The following is an 18,959-nucleotide window of genomic DNA, read 5'->3' as shown; positions in this document are numbered from 1 at the left end:
ATTAAGCCTATAAGGGTATTTGAAAATCTGGTGCCCTAAAGTTATCTGACTTAGGAGATATCGGCCTAAAGTCTGCTACATAGGTCACCTAGAAAGCTTAAGAAAGAGACAAAAAAATTAAAAAAAAAAAGGCGAAAACAATTATTGCCTTGTTAAGTCCCAACACTTGTTCAAGTGAATTTGACTTTTGACGAAGGATAATTAGTTTAATTGAGTCTTGACAATCGAAGCAATCAATTAATTGGAGAATCCTTATTCATTGATAAGTTGACTTGCAACTAGTGACGTCCACCTAAATTGGAGAGGGTAAGGATGGTAATGAAAAATTCAATCTTAAATCACATGCTGGGAAAACAGTGAAAAAGAATAAGTTTGGGGGTGTGTGAATCTTATGAGAGATGAAATGATATATTTGACCATAGAGGGTCAGAAATTGGAACAACTTGTGAATTCATTAATGTCAACTTAGTTCTTCACACACACACACACGTTAGTTTTGCATTGGGAAAGTGGAAATTGATTTGGTATTGTGACTTTGAAGCAGTTTGTAGATTTAATGCCGCGATTTCAAACCCTGAGATAAAAAACTAAACGTTTAACCAAATATTTTTGCATGCTTGTATGTTTATTGTTATTTAAGTTATAGTTTTGTTCGAGAATGAACAAAAGTTTAAGTTTGGGGGTATTTGATAAGTGTAATTTGTATATTTATTTATACCACATTATTAAACTTTTAAGTCATCAAATTATTAATTTCTATTTAACTTAGGTTAATTTTCTTTTGTTTTTAGTGAAGGACCTGTTTTGAAGAAATTGAGAAAGAAAATGATCAATTGACTATTAAATTGAAGTTTGTGGACTAAACCTCGCCGGAATAAAAGTTGAAGGATAAAAGTCGACGAAAGAATGAAGAACTTGTATTGCATGGAAGAATTGAGGACTCCAAAGAAAATATCAATCTAATTGGGCCCTTTTTTTACTAGTAGTAGGTGACTGGAATTGAATGAGAATAGGGATCCCTGGGGCCCACCGGTTATAGAGTGTGTGTGTGTGTGTGTGTGTGTGTGTGTGTGTGTGTGTGTGTGTGTGTGTGTATATATGAACGTGACTACAAATCCTGGGGAAAATTACAGAAATAAAAGGGATGGCCCACAAAACAATTGGAAGGGGTTTTTAAAGAAAAATATTGGTAGTTGCTGGAGATTATTGCATGCCAACTAGTGGGAATTACAAAGTGTTGCGACTGCCTGGAAAAGAAAATTAATTACAATAGAATTATCGATTGTTATGAATGCAAGAACGAAACTAGCTGTATATTAAGAATTTGAATAGATAATAATAGGTGGATTCGTAATCCAATGCACTCTTCCCATATACATTTTAAATTCACATTTTATACGTTTTTGTATATTAAATTTGAATAATTAAAAATAAAAAAATTACTTTTAATTTGTTCGCTTTGAATCTAATTAAGGACTAGTACACTCAGTTAAATTTTATTCCTCGTGGGACGATATTCTAACTCACTAAATCTATTACTTGTCAACGATCTCGTACGCTTGCGAGTTTCACATGAACATTAGGCTAAGAAGTTGATAGCGAGATCTCAAATCAACTTATTGATCTTATGGTATATCTCAGTATCGAGGATGATACCAACAATCTGTATTTGTTTATAAACTCTCCTGACGGATGGGTAATACCTGGAGTAGCTATTTACGATACTATGCAATTTGTGCGACCAGATGTCCATACAATATGCATGGGATTAGCCGCATCAATGGGATCTTTTATCTTGGTTGGAGGAGAAATTACCAAACGTCTAGCATTCCCTCACACTTGGCACCAATGAGTTTTTTTTTTTATTTGAGAGAAAAAAGAAGACTATGCCTTCGCCATATGAATATTAAGTAATAATAGCATGGCACTTCGAATTCTATATGCAAAATTTTTGTCTTTTTTTTTTTTTCCAAAAGATTCGATTATTTATCGAGAGAATAGTATGAGATAAAAGGTGTTTTTGATTTCTTTTATCCATTGGGAGTTCAATTCAGCGTCATAAACTTTTTTATTTTTACAGCGAAGGGCTCCTAACAATATTTATGTTATAAAAAAATAGGGCGAAAAAAAAAAGATTTTTCCTTATTTGATTGGATCAAAAAGAAACTTTGGGATTACTGAATCAAAGACAAAAAAAAGAATCAATTTTAAAATAGAAAGCAACAGAGCCATCATAGTATTTTTTTAACTCCTCTGAAAAGAAGGGTGACAATTTGATCATTTATCCATCTGGGTCTGATAGATTCTATTTTTCTTTTTCTTCAATGGAAGGTAATGGTCAATTTTATTGTAGAGCCGTATGCAATACACAAAAGAAAATGCCCATACGGTTGTTCAATTCTTTCTTTTTTCTCCTATTATTCTTTATCTTTCTTTCTTCTCTCTTCTTTTCATCACGCTAGATAGAGAACTGTTATATCATCAGGGTAATGATCCATCAACCTGCTAGTTCTTTTTATGAGGCACAAACGGGAGAATTTATCCTGGAAGTGGAAGAACTACTGAAACTACGCGAAACCCTCACAAGGGTTTATGTACAAAGAACGGGCAAACCCTTATGGGTTGTATCTAAAGACATGGAAAGAGATGTTTTTATGTCAGCAACAGAAGCCCAAGCTTATGAAATTGTTGATCTTGTAGCAGTTGAATAAAAATAAATGGATTTTCTAAAAATCCGTGATTTGAGATTTTATCTACGAGTTTAATATTCTATGAAATAGAAATAATTCATAATCATCTGGTTTGGATCAATCTAAACTAACCCATTATGTATATGATTCAACATGTCAACTATTAAACAATTTATTGGAAACACAAGACAGTCAATTTGAAATATCACAAAATCCCCCGCCCTTCAAGGATGTCCTCAGCATTGAGGAACATGTACTAGGGTGTATGTGTGACTTGTTTAGATCATGAGCTGGCACAAAAAAGCAAGAAAACCGCTTTCCAGTATCAATAATGGAAGGGTATAAATTCCACAATTGTGGCATCTATTGGCTTTCTTATAATTTGGATATGCTATTTTGGGGTCAATCTATTAGGAATAGGACTACATGGTTATGGTTCATTTACATTAACATCTAATTGAATTCAAAAGGATTCAAAAAAGACTCTTACGAATAGAAAAGTGTACAGTGCAAATGAAAAAAAAAAAAAAAAAAAAACTTTATGTGAACTGATGAGAACCTTGTGAATCAAATATTGTAGTGATTCACAGGGTTCACGCCGATTCAAATTCATTTACTTAACTTAAGAGAAGAAGCAAAAGCCTTCTTTTTTTCATTGTACAACAAATGATTAAAAACAAATTGTAGGATTTTTTTAATTCATTAAAACTATCTATAAAAAGAATTAGATAGAATAACTTCGACCTTGTCAACTGATTTGAAAGAACACAATCGGGGTATATACCAATACCTAGTATGGGTAAAAATATAGAGATTGAAAGAAATAACTCTCGCGGTCCAGAATCAAAAAATAAGAGTTTGGAGCATTAAATATCTTGTATCCATAGAACATCTGATGTGACATAGATAATGAATAAATAGGAGTTAATATCATTCCAATTACCATTACAAAAGTAATTAGTATTTTTGGCATTAAAAGGTATTTTTGACTGGTAATTAGTCCAAAAAATACTATTAATTCGGCAACAAAATCACTCATACCTGGTAATGCAAGGGAGGCCATCGAAAAGCTACTGAACATCGTGAATATTTTTGGCATTGGGATAGCTATTCCACCCATTTCGTCAAGATAAACAAGACGTATTCTATCATAAGTCGTTCCTGCCAAGAAAAAAAATGCAGCACCAATAAATCCATGAGAGATTATTTGTAAAAGGGCTCCATTGAGCCCTGTATCGGTGATAGAACCAATTCCTATAATTATGAAACCCATATGAGATACAAAGGAATAGGCTGTTCTTTTCTTTTTTTTTTTAATTCTGTTGACTGAGAGATGTTGAAGTTGCATAAATTATTTGCATTGCGCATACTATCATCAACCAGGAGAAAATATAGAATGAGCATGGGGTAATAATTCCATATTGATATGAACTAATCCATATGCTCCCCTTTTTAATAAGATTCCGGCTAAAAGTATACAAGTACTATAATGCGCTTCTCCATGAGTATCTGGTAACCATGTATGTAGGGGTATAATCGGCAATTTGATAGCAAAAGCAATACAAAAATCCAATATAAAATATTATTTCCAAGGCCACAGGATAGGACTGATTGGCTAATATTTCTAAAACTAATGTGGGTTCATTAGAACCATATAAATCGATACCCAGAACTCCCATTAAAAGAAAAACGGAACCCCTCGCCGTGTACAAAATAAATTTGGCAGTTGAGTACGGACTTTTTTTCCTCTAGGCGCCATTGACTCCGGTATCTAATAAGTTCTACCTACTATTGGATTTGAACCAATGACTCTCGCTGCATGAAAGCAATACTCTAACCACTGAGTTAAGTAGGTCATTTATCATCCCAAAGATAACCAAATGGAACCCATGCCATCGATGGATTATAAATATCATAGTACTTATGAGCAATGATAAGTTGTGAAGAGTTTAACCATAAATAATCTCTTAGCCAACCCATCAAGTAAGTGGAAGATTCATTAAAATGTGAAATATTACCCTGCCATAATGTAATGTGCTTCCAATGCCAATAAAAAGTAACCCATTCAATAGTATTTAACATCCAAAAAACTGCCAAATAAAATGCGTCCCATGCCGAAATATCACAAGTACCCCTCGTCCCGGGCCATCGCATGGAAAACTATAACCAAAATCCTTTTTATCTGGCATTAACTTGGAATCGCGTGCATCTAAAGCACCTTTTACTAAAATCAATGTAGTTGTATGTAAACCCAGAGCAATAGCATGATGAACCAAAAAGTCTCGAGGACCTATTGTCAAGAATATTGAATTACTATTTTCATTAACAGCATTTAACCAACCAAGCAACCAAATGCTTCGACCCGCATTGAATGTCGGACCGCTCGTTGAAGATAAAAGTAAATCGAACCTATATGAAGTTTTCCCATGAGCCGATTGTATCCATTGAGCAAATATAGGTTCGATCAAAATTTGCTTTTCTGGAGTACCAAAGGCAAGCATGACATCATTATGAACAAAAAGTCCCAAGGTATGGAATCCGAGAAAGAGGCTGGTCCAACTTAAATGAGATATGATAGCTTCTTTATGGTCCAACATTCTTGCAACTACATTATCTTCATTCTGCTCCGGATTGTAATCTCTAATGAAAAATACAGCTCCATGAGCAAAAGCTCTTGTCATGATGAATCCTACGATATATTGGTGATGAGTCCATAATGCAGCTTGAGTAGTAAAGTCTTGTGCTATGAATGCATAAGTAGGTAAAGAGTATATGTGTTGAGCCTCTTTCTACCACTATGTTAATACAGTGATGGTTTTCAAATGAATATTTTATCGATATAGAACACTCATCTCGATAAAATGATTTGAAACACTTGTTCGAAAATGGGCATTTTTCTCTCTTTTATCCAATGCTGAATCGACGACCTATGTCTTATGTATAAGTCAGAAGAATTTTTTGGATTTGAAGTGAAGAAAAAAGAAACAACTTTGCTGACAATTACATATTTTTTATTTTGTCAGAAGAGTCCTTCGAGTATTTTGGTTTTGCATTAGATTAAGTTTTTTTTAATATGAATAAAGAAAAGAGGATAGGCTCATTACATTCATAAAAAAAAATTCAACTATTCCCGCAGCCCGCCAATTAGTTAACCGTAGACATATTTTAGTTAATGGGCATATAGTAGATATACCAAGTTATCGCTGCAAACCCCGAGATATTATTATGATGAAGGATGAACAAAAATCCACATTTCTGTAGTGAACCAATTCGTTAACATACCACCGAGCCATATTTTATTAACATAATGACACCGGGCCTTTATCGCAGCCCATGCTACTGAATCAGTTGCTTTATTTTTGGTACCAACAATTAAGAATTTGTTATTCCCCCCCCTTTTTTCCAAAAAAAAAAAAAGGAGGAACAAGCCATTACTTTTTGATTCATTATTATTTTGATTACCAAATCAAATGACTGCACCAAATACAGATAATCAAAAAGATGAATCTGTTCTTAGGAATCATTAAATCCTATAAATGATTGTTCTGATGTATCATGGAAATTCTTTGAAAGACAAGAATCAAATAATTTTCTGTGGTGAAACAAAATATCTCTCATTTCCCCCTCGAATAGATTTTTTTTTTTTGTTTCCAAAAGACTGTTGTTATCTTGTTTTCAGGGGCGCACTAATCCTTTAAATCCGGTACCAAGGGGTATCATGCCTCCCAAAACAACGTTCTCTTTCAGGCCTTTCAACCAATCGATTTGACCCCAGAGAGCTGCTTTTGCTAAAACTGGAGCAGTTTCTTGAAAACTCGCTTTAGATATGAAACTTTGAGTGTTGAGAGATGCTCTTGTTATTCCCAATAAGATGGCTCAGTAACAGACATCTTTGGAAGATATAGGATGGAAAGTTTTTCCAAGTAACTAACTTCCCTAAATATCAAAGGGAATGAACATATGATGAAAAGCCCACCCAACTTTTTTGAATTCAAACTCTTTTGTTTTGATCCATGTTCTCATCTTACTTGATAAAAAATAGATTCAAGTCCAGATGCGTGTCATTTGAACTCAATTCAGTTCAGTTTGTGAGAACATTCCTTGGACTTATTCTATATACTCACTTATATATATAGATACTTATTTCTATACTAAGAATTTGAAATTTAATTAATTAATAATAATTACAATTCTTAATTATAATTATTACAAGATATTTATTTTTATAGTACCAAGTACTTCTTGGCTCTCTCTAATATGATCAGGTTTATAAGTAAGCATCTCTTGTAAAATATGAGCAACACCCAATCCTTCTAGAGCCCAAACCTCCATTTCTCCTGAAATTTCATTATAGTTCTATGATTCAGAGTATCATTTCCTATTTGATCCCTTTGAATTCCATATTCGAAGTTACGATCGGTTCGATTCATTAAAAAAATCGATGCAATACATTTTTTATGTACCCATAGGTAGTATTTTGGATTTGATCTCGCTATCAACTTCTTGGCCTAAAAAAAGTAATCTTTCTCGATAAAGTTGGTTGATTTGGGTAAAATTGTATCCCTTAGGAACTATACATGCACCTTTTGATGCATACGGTTCGCAATACAACCTACTCAAGTCCAATCCATTTGGACCTTTTAGAGGTTCTAACCACATCTCTTACAACCAACACAGTCATCGGTCCTTGGGGCAGAAGCAATTTATTTAGCTTTACATCTGTCCCAAGGTATCATTTCTAATACATCGGTAGGACACGCTCGGACACTACTCGCTACAATGGGATCTTTTTTTGTTTTTTTGTTTTAAGAAAACGAAAATCTTATGGATCATTGTACATTTCAATTTGAATTAGGGATTCCATGTACAACTATAAGTAGTCCTTAACTACATATCTATCTGATCATATATGCTTTATCTTTCTTACGATTACGTTATTCAAACTTGAAATTCAATCTTGGAAATACAACATCCCGTTGTTTTTTACTACCCAAGGCTTCGATCTTACGAGTGAATTGAAAGTTGGATCTACATTGGATCTCATCCAAATCGCCCCATCTATCCTCCTGAGAAGAGGTTTGGTTTCAAACCCCGGTCCGAACAGGAGGAGTACGCCATGCTAATGTGCCTTGGATGATCAGCATCTCAGGGTCAGGCGTCAGATGCCACAATTGCAAAATTTATACCCTTCCATTTTATATTGGTTCGAATATCTAAATAAATCGCGAATACTATACAATTAATAAATGCCCAAAGAAACCTGTTCCCATGCAATAGTCAGGAATTCTTGACGGTGTCGAGCTGGAACAACCTCTTCTTCTTGAATATCTTGATTCAACGCCAAAGAATTTACTGTCGCTACCAAAGATCTATGAATTAGCCCATGCTTGACTAGATCCCTATGATCGAAGTTATATACTCTATAATATAGGTCTTATCCATACAAGTAATGGACAACATACGAAAGCTTTGGAATATTATTTTCGAGCACTAGAACGAAATCCATTCTTACCCCCAAGCTTTTAATAATATGGCCGTGATCTGTCATTACGTGCGACTATCTCCACTATAGAAAGAAGAAAAAATCTGCTAGTAAATACGAAAAAAATAGGCTTTCTACATATGCATCGTCTAAAACAACGATTTTTATCAGCTATAGCAAAGAAAAAAACTTCATAGAAGTCAAAATATGAAGAAACAAATATGCCTTGCTACTTTTTTTTATGAATAAAAAAGGATCTAATTGATCGAGGAAGCATCGTAAAGATCAATTAGCGAGGTTTTGGGCCGATACGATAATAACTGCGTACTTATGTCATGATGGTAGATATACCTACTCATGATGTGAGATAAAAATTCGAATCAACTTAGGTAATAGAGTCGATCCACTAAAGTCTTTAGCAACGGTGCAGCATCATATCCCAAAGATAGTAAGTCTTTTCTTTCTTAAGAAGGAAAGTCTTTTTCAAAGATTCTATAGAAATTTATATATGAAATCGAGATAGTTACCTTTCAAAAAATTGCGGGATCCACTTTTTGGGAATATATGAGTCAAAACAATAACAAGAATATTTCTAGTGGAACATCTTTCAGAGAGATGGTTCACTAATAGACCGAGGGGTAATTAATTCGACTCATTCACATCCAGATCATGAATGTTTGGAATCCATAATATGCAAGGAGACATTGCTTTTGCTAATTCGAATTGAAGGGTAATATAAAATCGATCTATTTCCAGCATCATATCCATAGTTAGTGCATTCATCATAGTTAGCAGTTCCAGCTCCGTATCAAGATCAAGAGTGGAAATCACATTTTTATTTTGTTATTTCTTCATCCATTTAATTTAGGAAAATTTTCTATTTCCAAGCTTTCAGAATAATTATTTATGATTGATCAGATCATTGATACAAATAATATCCAAATACCAAATCCAACTTCGATATACTCTCCGCAAAGTGGAAGAAGCTTTTGGGAAGGTCAAAGAAAGAACTTGTTGAATTCTTGCCTTGGAATAAATGGAAGAAAATGGATTGATATTGGTTCAATTTGATCCATTATCAGAGAGCAATCCTGAACCCGATGGATCATTCTTTTTTCCGATATAAAGAAGGAGGGTATTTAATGCGAGATCTAAAAACATATCTCTTCGTTGCACCAGTACTAAGTACGCTATGGTTCGGGGCTTTAGTAGGTCTATTGATAGAGATTAATCATTTTTTTCCGAATGCGTTGACATTTCCCTTTTTTTCATTCTAGTTATTGACATGGGAAGGAATGAAGAAGATTAGAGATACAATCAAATATCTGTGACTAATCCCCCCTCCCTTTTTCTCTTTTTCCCTTTTTAGAATAAGGGAGGAAAGAGAAAGAATAAAAGTAGATCCAACATCTGCGAGACTTGGGTTCAAGTTCGAATTAAATGAATAATGAATATTAATAATAGATGAATGGGGATAGAGTAGAAAATGCAGATCTAGGGCAAGAATACAAGAACAAGATCTTTAACTGAAATACCATATTTCAATTTTAAATATAATTTAGAAATCCGTTGTCTTACTTATTGTTTACTATGGCATTGATTTATTATTACTTTATTGATTTTGATCTTTTAGAATTGGATTTCAAGTTAGTAACTTCTAATTTTTTCCTTCCTTTTCTTCGTTTCGAATCGAAAATAAAAGAATTGAGTAAATTAAAAATCCAAAGGAGGTTCATGGCTGAGGGGAAAGATGCGCGAGTAACGATGATTTTGGAATATCCCAGTTGTGTCTGAAATGGTGTTAAGAAGGTATCAAGGGGCATTTCCAGATATATTACTCAAAAGAACCGGCACAATACGCCTAATCGATTAGGATTGAGAAAATTTTGTCCCTATTGTTACAAACATATGATTCATGGGAAAGTAAAAGAAATAGATTGAACAGAGTATATCTTAGTCTTTCAAGGAAGCGTAAAAAATGACATTATATATAACATATTTAAATAGAAAAAAATCCTATTTGGGGTTAAAATGAATTACAATTAAGAAAGAAAAATAGGATTTCGGATAAGAAATAGACTAAACTAAACAAAAAAACACAAAAAACCATGGATATCATATCCGAGCTCATTAGTTTACCCCAATCTATCTGAATGATGGGTCTCAACTCAGGCGGAAGAATTGGTAATAAACACAAAACCATCCATTCTGGTTCTATATTTGTTTGAATGAAATGCTTAGCCAATTCCATGCGTCTAACTAATAAATTCTTTCTTTTTCCAACCTTTCGATCTTCCCATTCGTTTCCTGTGGGTCCTTCTTTCCCTAATTCTTTCCATTCTACTAACAAATTATCTAGAATAATTTGTAAGTCTAGATCGGGTAATTGTTCTCGGATAGCACCTGCACTAATAGAAATTTCTTGATTGCGAAATGCATCGAAGCCTTGGGTAGTAAAAAACAGCGGAAACAAGAGAGATCCGTCGAAGAAGGCCCTTCTCCTTCCTATTTTTCGGAAGAAAAGGAGGATCCAAACAAAATCGATGAAATGGAAGAAATCTGAGTGAATAGAAAGGAAAAATACCAAAACTAATAACATTTGAAATTATGCAGGATTATACACAAAAGATCCTTTTTTGGCTCTCTCTTTAGCCTTATGTCTCTTATCCCTAGGAGGTCTTCCTTCACTAGTAGGTTTTTTCGAAAAAGTCTATTTATTCTGGTCGACCCGAGGAAACCTTTGCATGCCTCCATTACCTTTTGGGAGGCCTACGTCCCATAGAAACTGTCTACCTGAGACTGTCCCTTGGCCCATAGGTCCCGACACAATGTTAGAATTCCAAGGTGACGGAGGGATCGTACCATTCGAGCCATTTTTTTCATGCTTTTCCCGGAGGTATGGAGAAAGCTGCAATCAAGAGGATTTCCCTAATCCTCCATTCTCGAAAGGAAGAGCGTGAAATTCTTTTTCCTTTCCCATTCAAGTAATTTACGCGAAGGACTCTCTTTAACAGAATATATCATTTCTTGCTATGAAGCCCGTAAAGGGGTTATACGAACATTCGATGCTGGATATCTCACGCGCAAACTTGTTGAAATAGTTCAACACATTGTTGTACGTCGGACAGACCCGGGGTATTTCTGTGAGTCCAATCTAATTATTCTGAAATTTTCTATTTCAATTAAGGGGCTCTTACTATCCTTATAGATTAGATGGATACTGAGGAAGACCAGACCTTTTTTTTATCCCTCTTGACTATTCAAAGAAGAAGTCATTTTGTTAAGTGTATACGCATTTTCTATGAATCGAAAGTTAGATCTACATTAGATCTCACCCGAATCGCCCCATCTATCCTCTTGAGGAGAGGTTTGGTTTCAAACCACGGTTCGAATAGGAGGAGTATGTCATGCTAATGTGCCTTGGATGATCCACATCTCAGGGTCAGGCGTCGATGAGCACATTAAACTATCCATGTGGCCGAGAGCCCTCACAGCCTTAGCACAACGACAAAATTATCAGGGGCGCACTCTACCACTAAGCTAATAGCCCGTCGTGCGAGCCTCCCACTGGGGGCCTGCTATGCCAAAAGCGAGAGAAACCCCATCCCTCTCTTTCCTTTGTTCACCTGCAACATTGATTCCCTAAGATGTGTCAATTGGACAAATACGCCCATAGTGACTAGGATGGATATCTCGTATCTGAATAGCAGTTCACTCTGTTAGTCCTCCAGGGCCTAAATAACTCAATTTTCTCCCATGAACTATTTGTGTCAATGGATTAGTTCAATCCAAAACTTGAGATAAGGGGTATAAACCGAAAAAAGATTCATAAATGGTTGTTTCTATCTACTATAATCTAAAAATAATCAAGTTATTAATGACTGGACGAAACCAAAAAATCACCCCTTACGTGCAAAATTATAGAAGATCTCATTTAAGATCAAACAATTCCATCGAATTGAGTATGATTGTATGTGTGATAGCATCTACTATACCTGAACTAATCAAACATTCCTTCGCTTTCATTTGTAAAGGGGAAAGAAAAGACAAAAAAAAAAAAGAAAAAAGAATCGACCGTTTAAGTATTGCAAATTGCATGGGAAAAATGGCAGAAAGAGAGACATATATATGAGGTAACCAGTTGTTGTCGATACCTTCTTCTCGATTCCTTCTTCCATAACATGAGCTCGGAGAAGGAAGAAATAAGAGGGCCCTATGGAGAATGTGGTCAGAAATCCATAATAGAGTCCGACCATAATGACCGAATTGATTATCTTCATGCATAAGGATAATAGATTACCTAGTAGAAAAGATTGAAAAATATCACAGACCTCCCTTATTTCTTTTCTATGATTTATCTGCATCTAAAGTATCAATTCCAACAAATATTGAACTTAAAAAAAAATTCTTTCTTTCGAAATCGTTTCATATATGAGATTAATTGAATCTATTAGTTCAATTTTTTATACTTGTTGTTGAATTGAGTTGCGTGGATTTGTATATGCCACAAAAAGAATCACATTTCTTATTTTGTGTCGAAGCAATTTATAAAGCACAGGCTGAAACAGGTGAAATCAAAGGGCATTACTTGAATGCTACTGCGGGTGCATGCGAAGAAATGATCAAAAGAGTTGTATTTACTAGAGAATTGGGAGTTCCTTGCAGTCTCGTATCAGACTACCTGTCTTCTTGTCGTTGGATCCCCAAGTTTTTGGAATGCTTCAAACTCTACTTGAGCATCCAAATCTGGGTCAATACCGGCAAAAACATCTCTGAACAAGGTTCTAGCACCATCCCCTAGTATATGAAAGAGTGAAAAAGTGTTTTTGCTATTGTGGAATAAGAAGCCTTCATATCTCAATGCACGTATTTAATTTATTCGGAGCTATTAGAGAGAGATCCACTTTTTGGGAAATATGAGTTGAAGTAATAACAAGAATATTTCTAGTGGAACATTTTTCAGAGAAATGGTTCACTAATAGATCGAGAGATAAGTAATTCGACTCATTCACATCCAGATCATGAATGTTTGGAATCCATAGTATACAAGGAGACATTGCTTTTGCTAATTTGAGTTGAAGGGTGATATAAAATCAGTCTATTTTCGGCATCATATCCATAGTTAGCGCATTCATCATAGTTAGCAGTTCCAGCTCCGTATCAAGGTCATGATCGATATCGTCACTAGCATCAATATTGTCACTAACATCAATATTGATATCATCAATAAGAAAACCTTTAGGCTTGTAATCCAGGAACTTTTTCAAAAATACCGTAATGAAGGAACATAGGAGTTTGTCGCTAGGTATTTGACCAAATAGGATTGTCTAGTTCCTATAGAACCTATCACTAAAATCTCCCCTAGCGGGGGATAAGGCTAAGCGGAGTGAAAAGGGTTTTCCATGAGATGGGAAATGAAAAGTATTATTCCTACACGAAGTTTGTGAATAAATGATTGTTTGATAATGAGCAAGGAATACCCGTCTTTCTGCTAAATAGGATGTATTGAACTCATAATTTAATAGATACTTTTTATGAATGTCAACTAAGTATCGTAAGTAAATTGCTCCCGGTTGTTCAATCATTTGATAACAAGAGTCATTCTTTGATAAATGATCACTATGAGTCAAACTCAATAGAATTTGATCAATCCTTTTTTCTATCGTTAAGGTGAAGAACTGAACTAAGAATTCTCTTTCTTCATCATCAATCGAATCACTGTTCGCGACTCAGGATTCTATTTTATCATCAATCCAATCCCCATTCACGTTTTTTCTTTTTCTTACCAATGAATAGATTCTTTACTTGTATGACTTAGATGTCTCGTATTTCTCGAAACAGTGATTCGATTGATGGGATTTGGTATGAGATCGATGAGATAGATATTCAAATATTTCTTCTTAGAACGTATTGATTTGACCCCAAAAGTGGGACCAAGCATAGTGCCTCCAAAAGCAGAACCCCGTATTTCTTCTAGAGATTCTCCTAATTGTTCCAAAGCAATTGTAAAGAGATTTTTTAACCAGAAAGAATCCAGTCCAAATGTACGATACGTATCCAAAAGTTTTCGCAACTCAATCATAGAGATGGAATCATCAAAGATTTGACCTTTTTGAACTCTATCTGTAACTCACTAGAGGCTCGAGAAACAAAGAGAAGATGTGTACGAACGAGATATCCAGTAACAAGAAGAAGGAAAATGATTGAATAGAGGAACTTCCAAACATTTGATTATCTTAGATGTGTCGATATCAATGGTGACTCATTATTTCGATGAATCATTTCTTCGGACAGAAGAAGACTATATATACACTTACTCGAAATCTCACTTATCAGATTCCATTGTGGAAGACATAAATTTTTTTTTTTGAAGAATTCGCCATGATATACCTGATCCATGCATAATATCATGAAAAATGGATACAAAATTTTGACTGCTACTTAGTATCGACAATAGGTTTGAAAAAGTATCTAAAAATATCAAATTTAGATATTTGTACCCTGTCGAAGTAAGGAACCATAGCATATATGTTTGGAATAGATTCAATTTTGAGAGAGTTGAAAAAGCACTATCTCTTCTATACATCTGCCCTTTCTCAACGCATTTCTTTAGACAAAGACTCCATTTTTTTCCTCTTTTCGGATGGTAAATATTTCTCAGAACATGGAGTGTGAATCAAACCATGTTTGAATTGAAATTGAGATACTGATGCAAGTTCTTCCCTTCTAAATCAGATAGATTCATATCTGAAAGAGGTTGACAATAAATTCTTTCAAAATTGACTATTTGTCCCTCTGTTAGAGGTGTTCCAGAAATGTCTACGATTGAGTAAATAGTTCTATGAACGAATGGATCGTATCGACTTGGAAAATGTTACAAGATCCGCTGCAGAACGAATACGTTTATTTTTCAAATGATTCATATCGTCAGGTGTACCCATTCCAAATTTCAGTTCAATCAAATAATCAGCGACTGCCAGTATGTCTCATGGTAACAAAAATATACCCCTTTAATAGTTAAAGGGTCTTTCGGTCTTATTCATATTCCAATCAAAAACTTTATTTCTTAAAAGGATTTAATCCTTTACCTCTCATTGAAAAAATTTGAGAAAAAAAATAAAAATTCTCGTGATTTCTATCCATGAGTCACTTAGAAAGTGAAAGGTTGGATTATGAAATTGCGAAACATAATTTTTGAATTGGATCAAGACTTCCAATTGCATAAGTATGAATAAAGGATCCATGGTTGAAGATAGAAAGTAAATATCTAATTGTAACTAAATCTTCCATTTTTTATTTGTAGAGAAAGAAGCTATTAAACGATGACTTTGGTTTACTAGAGACATCAACATATTGTTTTAGCTCGGTGGAAACAAAATCTTTTTCCTTAAGATCCTCAATAGAGAACAAAGTAACTATGAAGATTGTTAGAATCACCTTCTTCTAGAAGGATCATCTAGAAAGCGATTCGTTTTGTCTGTATTCAAACAAAAAGTTGGCATAGGTTTTATGGGTAGAATTTTGTTCACAACTTAGATCTAGGAATTTACTCATCTTCGATAAAGGAGTCGAATGAAACCAAAGTTTCTTGTTCGGTTTTGAATTAGAGACGCTCAAAATGCTGAATCGACGTCGACTATAACCCTAGCCTTCCAAGCTAAAGATGCAGGTTCGATTCCTACTACCCGCTTATATCATTTTTCTAAATATTCGATTCAAATTATATTCTATAATATACTCTAATTAGAATTAGTGAATCATTGAATATACAATTCCAAAAAATTTCTTACATACAATCCAATTTTTTTTTTCAAACAAGAGGTAGAAAAGTCAAAATACAAAAAAATCAGAATGAACAGTGTCCATTGTCTAATGGATAGGACAGAGGTCTTCTAAACCTTTGGTATGGGTTCAAATCCTATTGGACACAATATATTTTGATTTCGTACACTTTGTTCAATAAGAAAATGGGTCAAATTCTGCAGGATCAAACCTATGGGACTTAAGGAACGATATATAAGAAAAATAAAAAATTAAAAAAGAGGGAAAACATTAAATAAAAATTAAGTAAAAGAACCCAGATTCCAAATGAACAAATTCAAACTTGAAAAGGATCTTTCTAATTCTCGAAGAATGAGGGGCAAAGGGATTGATTCAGGAATAAATTGGATTATAAGCTCCATTGTAGAATTCGGACCTAATCATTAAGTACGAAGCGATGGGAACGATGGAACCTGTGCATGCAAAAGATTTTATTGAAAAAATAAATCTTAATGATTCGCTAGTCGGGATGGCGAAATGAACCGGAGATTAATTCATCTATTGTCAATACTAAGTAGCAGACAAAAATTTGTATCCATTTTTCATGATATTATGCATGGATCAGGTATATCATAGCGAATTCTTCAAAAAAAATTGTGTCTTCCACAATGGAATCATATTTTGAAAAATATGGCAGACTGGCTGATATTTCTATCAGTTAATGAAAGAGCCCAAGACAACCAAAAAAATGCATGTTGGGTCTTTGAAACAGTTCAGATCATTTTGATAATAATAAGTTTGATCTGTTTTACTGAGAAGTTCTACGGTTCGAGTCTGTATAGCCCTAGAGCCCTATAAAATAAAATAAAAATGAAAAATAGAAAATATTCTAATTTTCATTTCTTCAATATTGTTTGTTGCTTGTAACTGACCTGTTGGGTTGGTTCATCGAAATCAAAATTATTCCTATAAACTCATTCATGGGAATCGTTTAAAGCAGAATAGAAAACTGAAAGAAAAATGGATCGAATCGATATTTATCCAATCGTGGATAAACAAACCAACCTTTCATCATTAATCTTCGGAGGTAAATTCATGTTCAAGATGCTGAACAACAAAGTTTGATTTCGGAAAAACACCATCATTATGGGAATGCACACGTGGTGGAAAAATTACGCCAAATGTATCCTTAACATACTGAAACGACTGCCATTATTGGTATCAAACCAATTGCAATTCATACAAGCTAAATCTTCTAATCGATAATTAGGCTAAAGAAAGAACTTCAATTTCATTAATTGATTTATCTCTCTATCGAGGTGATTATTGTCTTTTCTTTAGCCTAATTATCGATTAGAAGATTTAGCTTGTATGAATTGCTATTGGTTTGATACCAATAATAGCAGTCGTTTCAGTATGTTAGGGAAGGTATAGTAATGCTATGAATGACCCAGTATCGAATATTGGTAATAATATCGGCAAAAGAACGTTCTCTTGTGCTTCCGGACATGCTCAACTCCACATATTCTTGTCCTATTCATAGATCTGTGCCTGCCTTTATACAGTTAGATACAAAATTATCTATTTTTGAAACAGGAATTAAAGTAGTAGATCTTTTAGCCCTTATCACCGAACATTCTTCAGTCTTAGTAAGAGGGGGAAAGGTTAAGGATTTACCCGGTGTAAGATATCATATTGTTCGAGGAACCCTAGATGCTGTCAAAGTAAAGGACCGTCAACAAGGGCGTTCAAGTGCGAGCTCATTAGTTTACCTCCATCCATCTGAATGATGGGTCTCAACTCAAGAGGAAGAACTGGTAATAAATACAAAACCATCCATTCTGGTTCTATATTTGTTCAAATAAAATGCTTATCCAATTCCATGCATCTAACTAAAAAATCCTTTCTTCTTCCAACCTTTCAATCTTCCCATTCATTTCCTATGGGTCCTTCTTTCCCTAATTCTTTCCATTCTAAGTTCATTCCATATCGGACCTGACCAGAATAGGGTTATATACATTCTCAAGGGGTTATTTGAGCGTATCTAAATAGATACTATGTTTACATATGGAATCCTACGTCGTTCCATTCTATTTAGGATTAGAAATAGGCGTAATCGTACCTACTTTTTACATATCTCTTATTATTTGGGACCCTATTCACCTCTTTGAGCTTCTACTGAATTGAGAAATAGGTTTGATTGGCCATCTTTTTGACATATACATAAGGCATTCTCCGGATAATTCAAATCGAAGCAATTGGATGACCAACTAGGGCCGATCAATAGAAATACTCCACCCTTGTCATATATTCCATACATCACACAAGATAGATATCATATTAGAAATATCTCTCAAAGGTTTACTAATTATTTGATTGTTAGCGGGTCTCTTTGTATGTGTTGTCCGGAAAGAGGAGGACTCAATGATTATTCATTCGCCGGAACCAGAAGTCAAAATTTTGACCACATTCTCCATAGGGCCCTCTTATCTCTTTCTTCTCCGAGCTCAGGTTATGGAAGAAGGAACCAAAAAAAGGTATCAACAACAACTAGTTTTATTACGGGACAGCTCATGATATTAATATCGATCTATTATGCGCCTCTGCATTTGGCATTGGGTAGCAGTTAATTATGTCTCTACTAGAAGTTGGTTAGCTACCTCCCATTTTGTTCTAGGATTCTTTTTCTTTGTAGTTCATTTGTGGCATGTAGGAAAGGCTGAGCAAGGTATTGTAATGTAGTGGGGGAATCCACCATTTCGGCTACGACAATAGTTTCCATCATCCCCCCAGTAGCACAGCAGAGACAACGACGGGTTCTCTGCCCCAACACTTTTGGATGGAATATTTACATTATGTAGAATATCTTCGCTCTCAATAGTTACATGCAAGTCTATAGAACATAGAAAGGCAGGATATCCATGACGTGTACGTGTCGGATGAACCAAATCCTCATTGAAATCCATACTTGTAGCAATGAAATACTATTATTCCTCCTCCAAGTTATAAATGATTGATTACAAATA

The 18,959-nt window shown here is 34.5% G+C and overlaps 2 non-coding genes across 2 annotated transcripts; one reads left to right on the top strand and one right to left on the bottom strand.

Moving 5' to 3' along the window:
- Window positions 1-4,472: 4,472 nt before the first annotated feature.
- On the bottom strand, window positions 4,473-4,545 carry TRNAM-CAU. The gene has a single exon. It is a non-coding gene; the product is annotated as a tRNA-Met (tRNA).
- Window positions 4,546-16,030: 11,485 nt separating this feature from the next.
- On the top strand, window positions 16,031-16,102 carry TRNAR-UCU. The gene has a single exon. It is a non-coding gene; the product is annotated as a tRNA-Arg (tRNA).
- Window positions 16,103-18,959: the final 2,857 nt, after the last annotated feature.

The sequence above is a fragment of the Olea europaea genome, chromosome 14 (genome assembly GCF_002742605.1).
Source record: "Olea europaea var. sylvestris chromosome 14, O_europaea_v1, whole genome shotgun sequence".
Taxonomy (NCBI): Eukaryota; Viridiplantae; Streptophyta; class Magnoliopsida; order Lamiales; family Oleaceae; genus Olea; species Olea europaea.
Note: the sequence above shows the minus strand (reverse complement) of the source record. Positions and strands in the feature narration are given on the sequence as shown.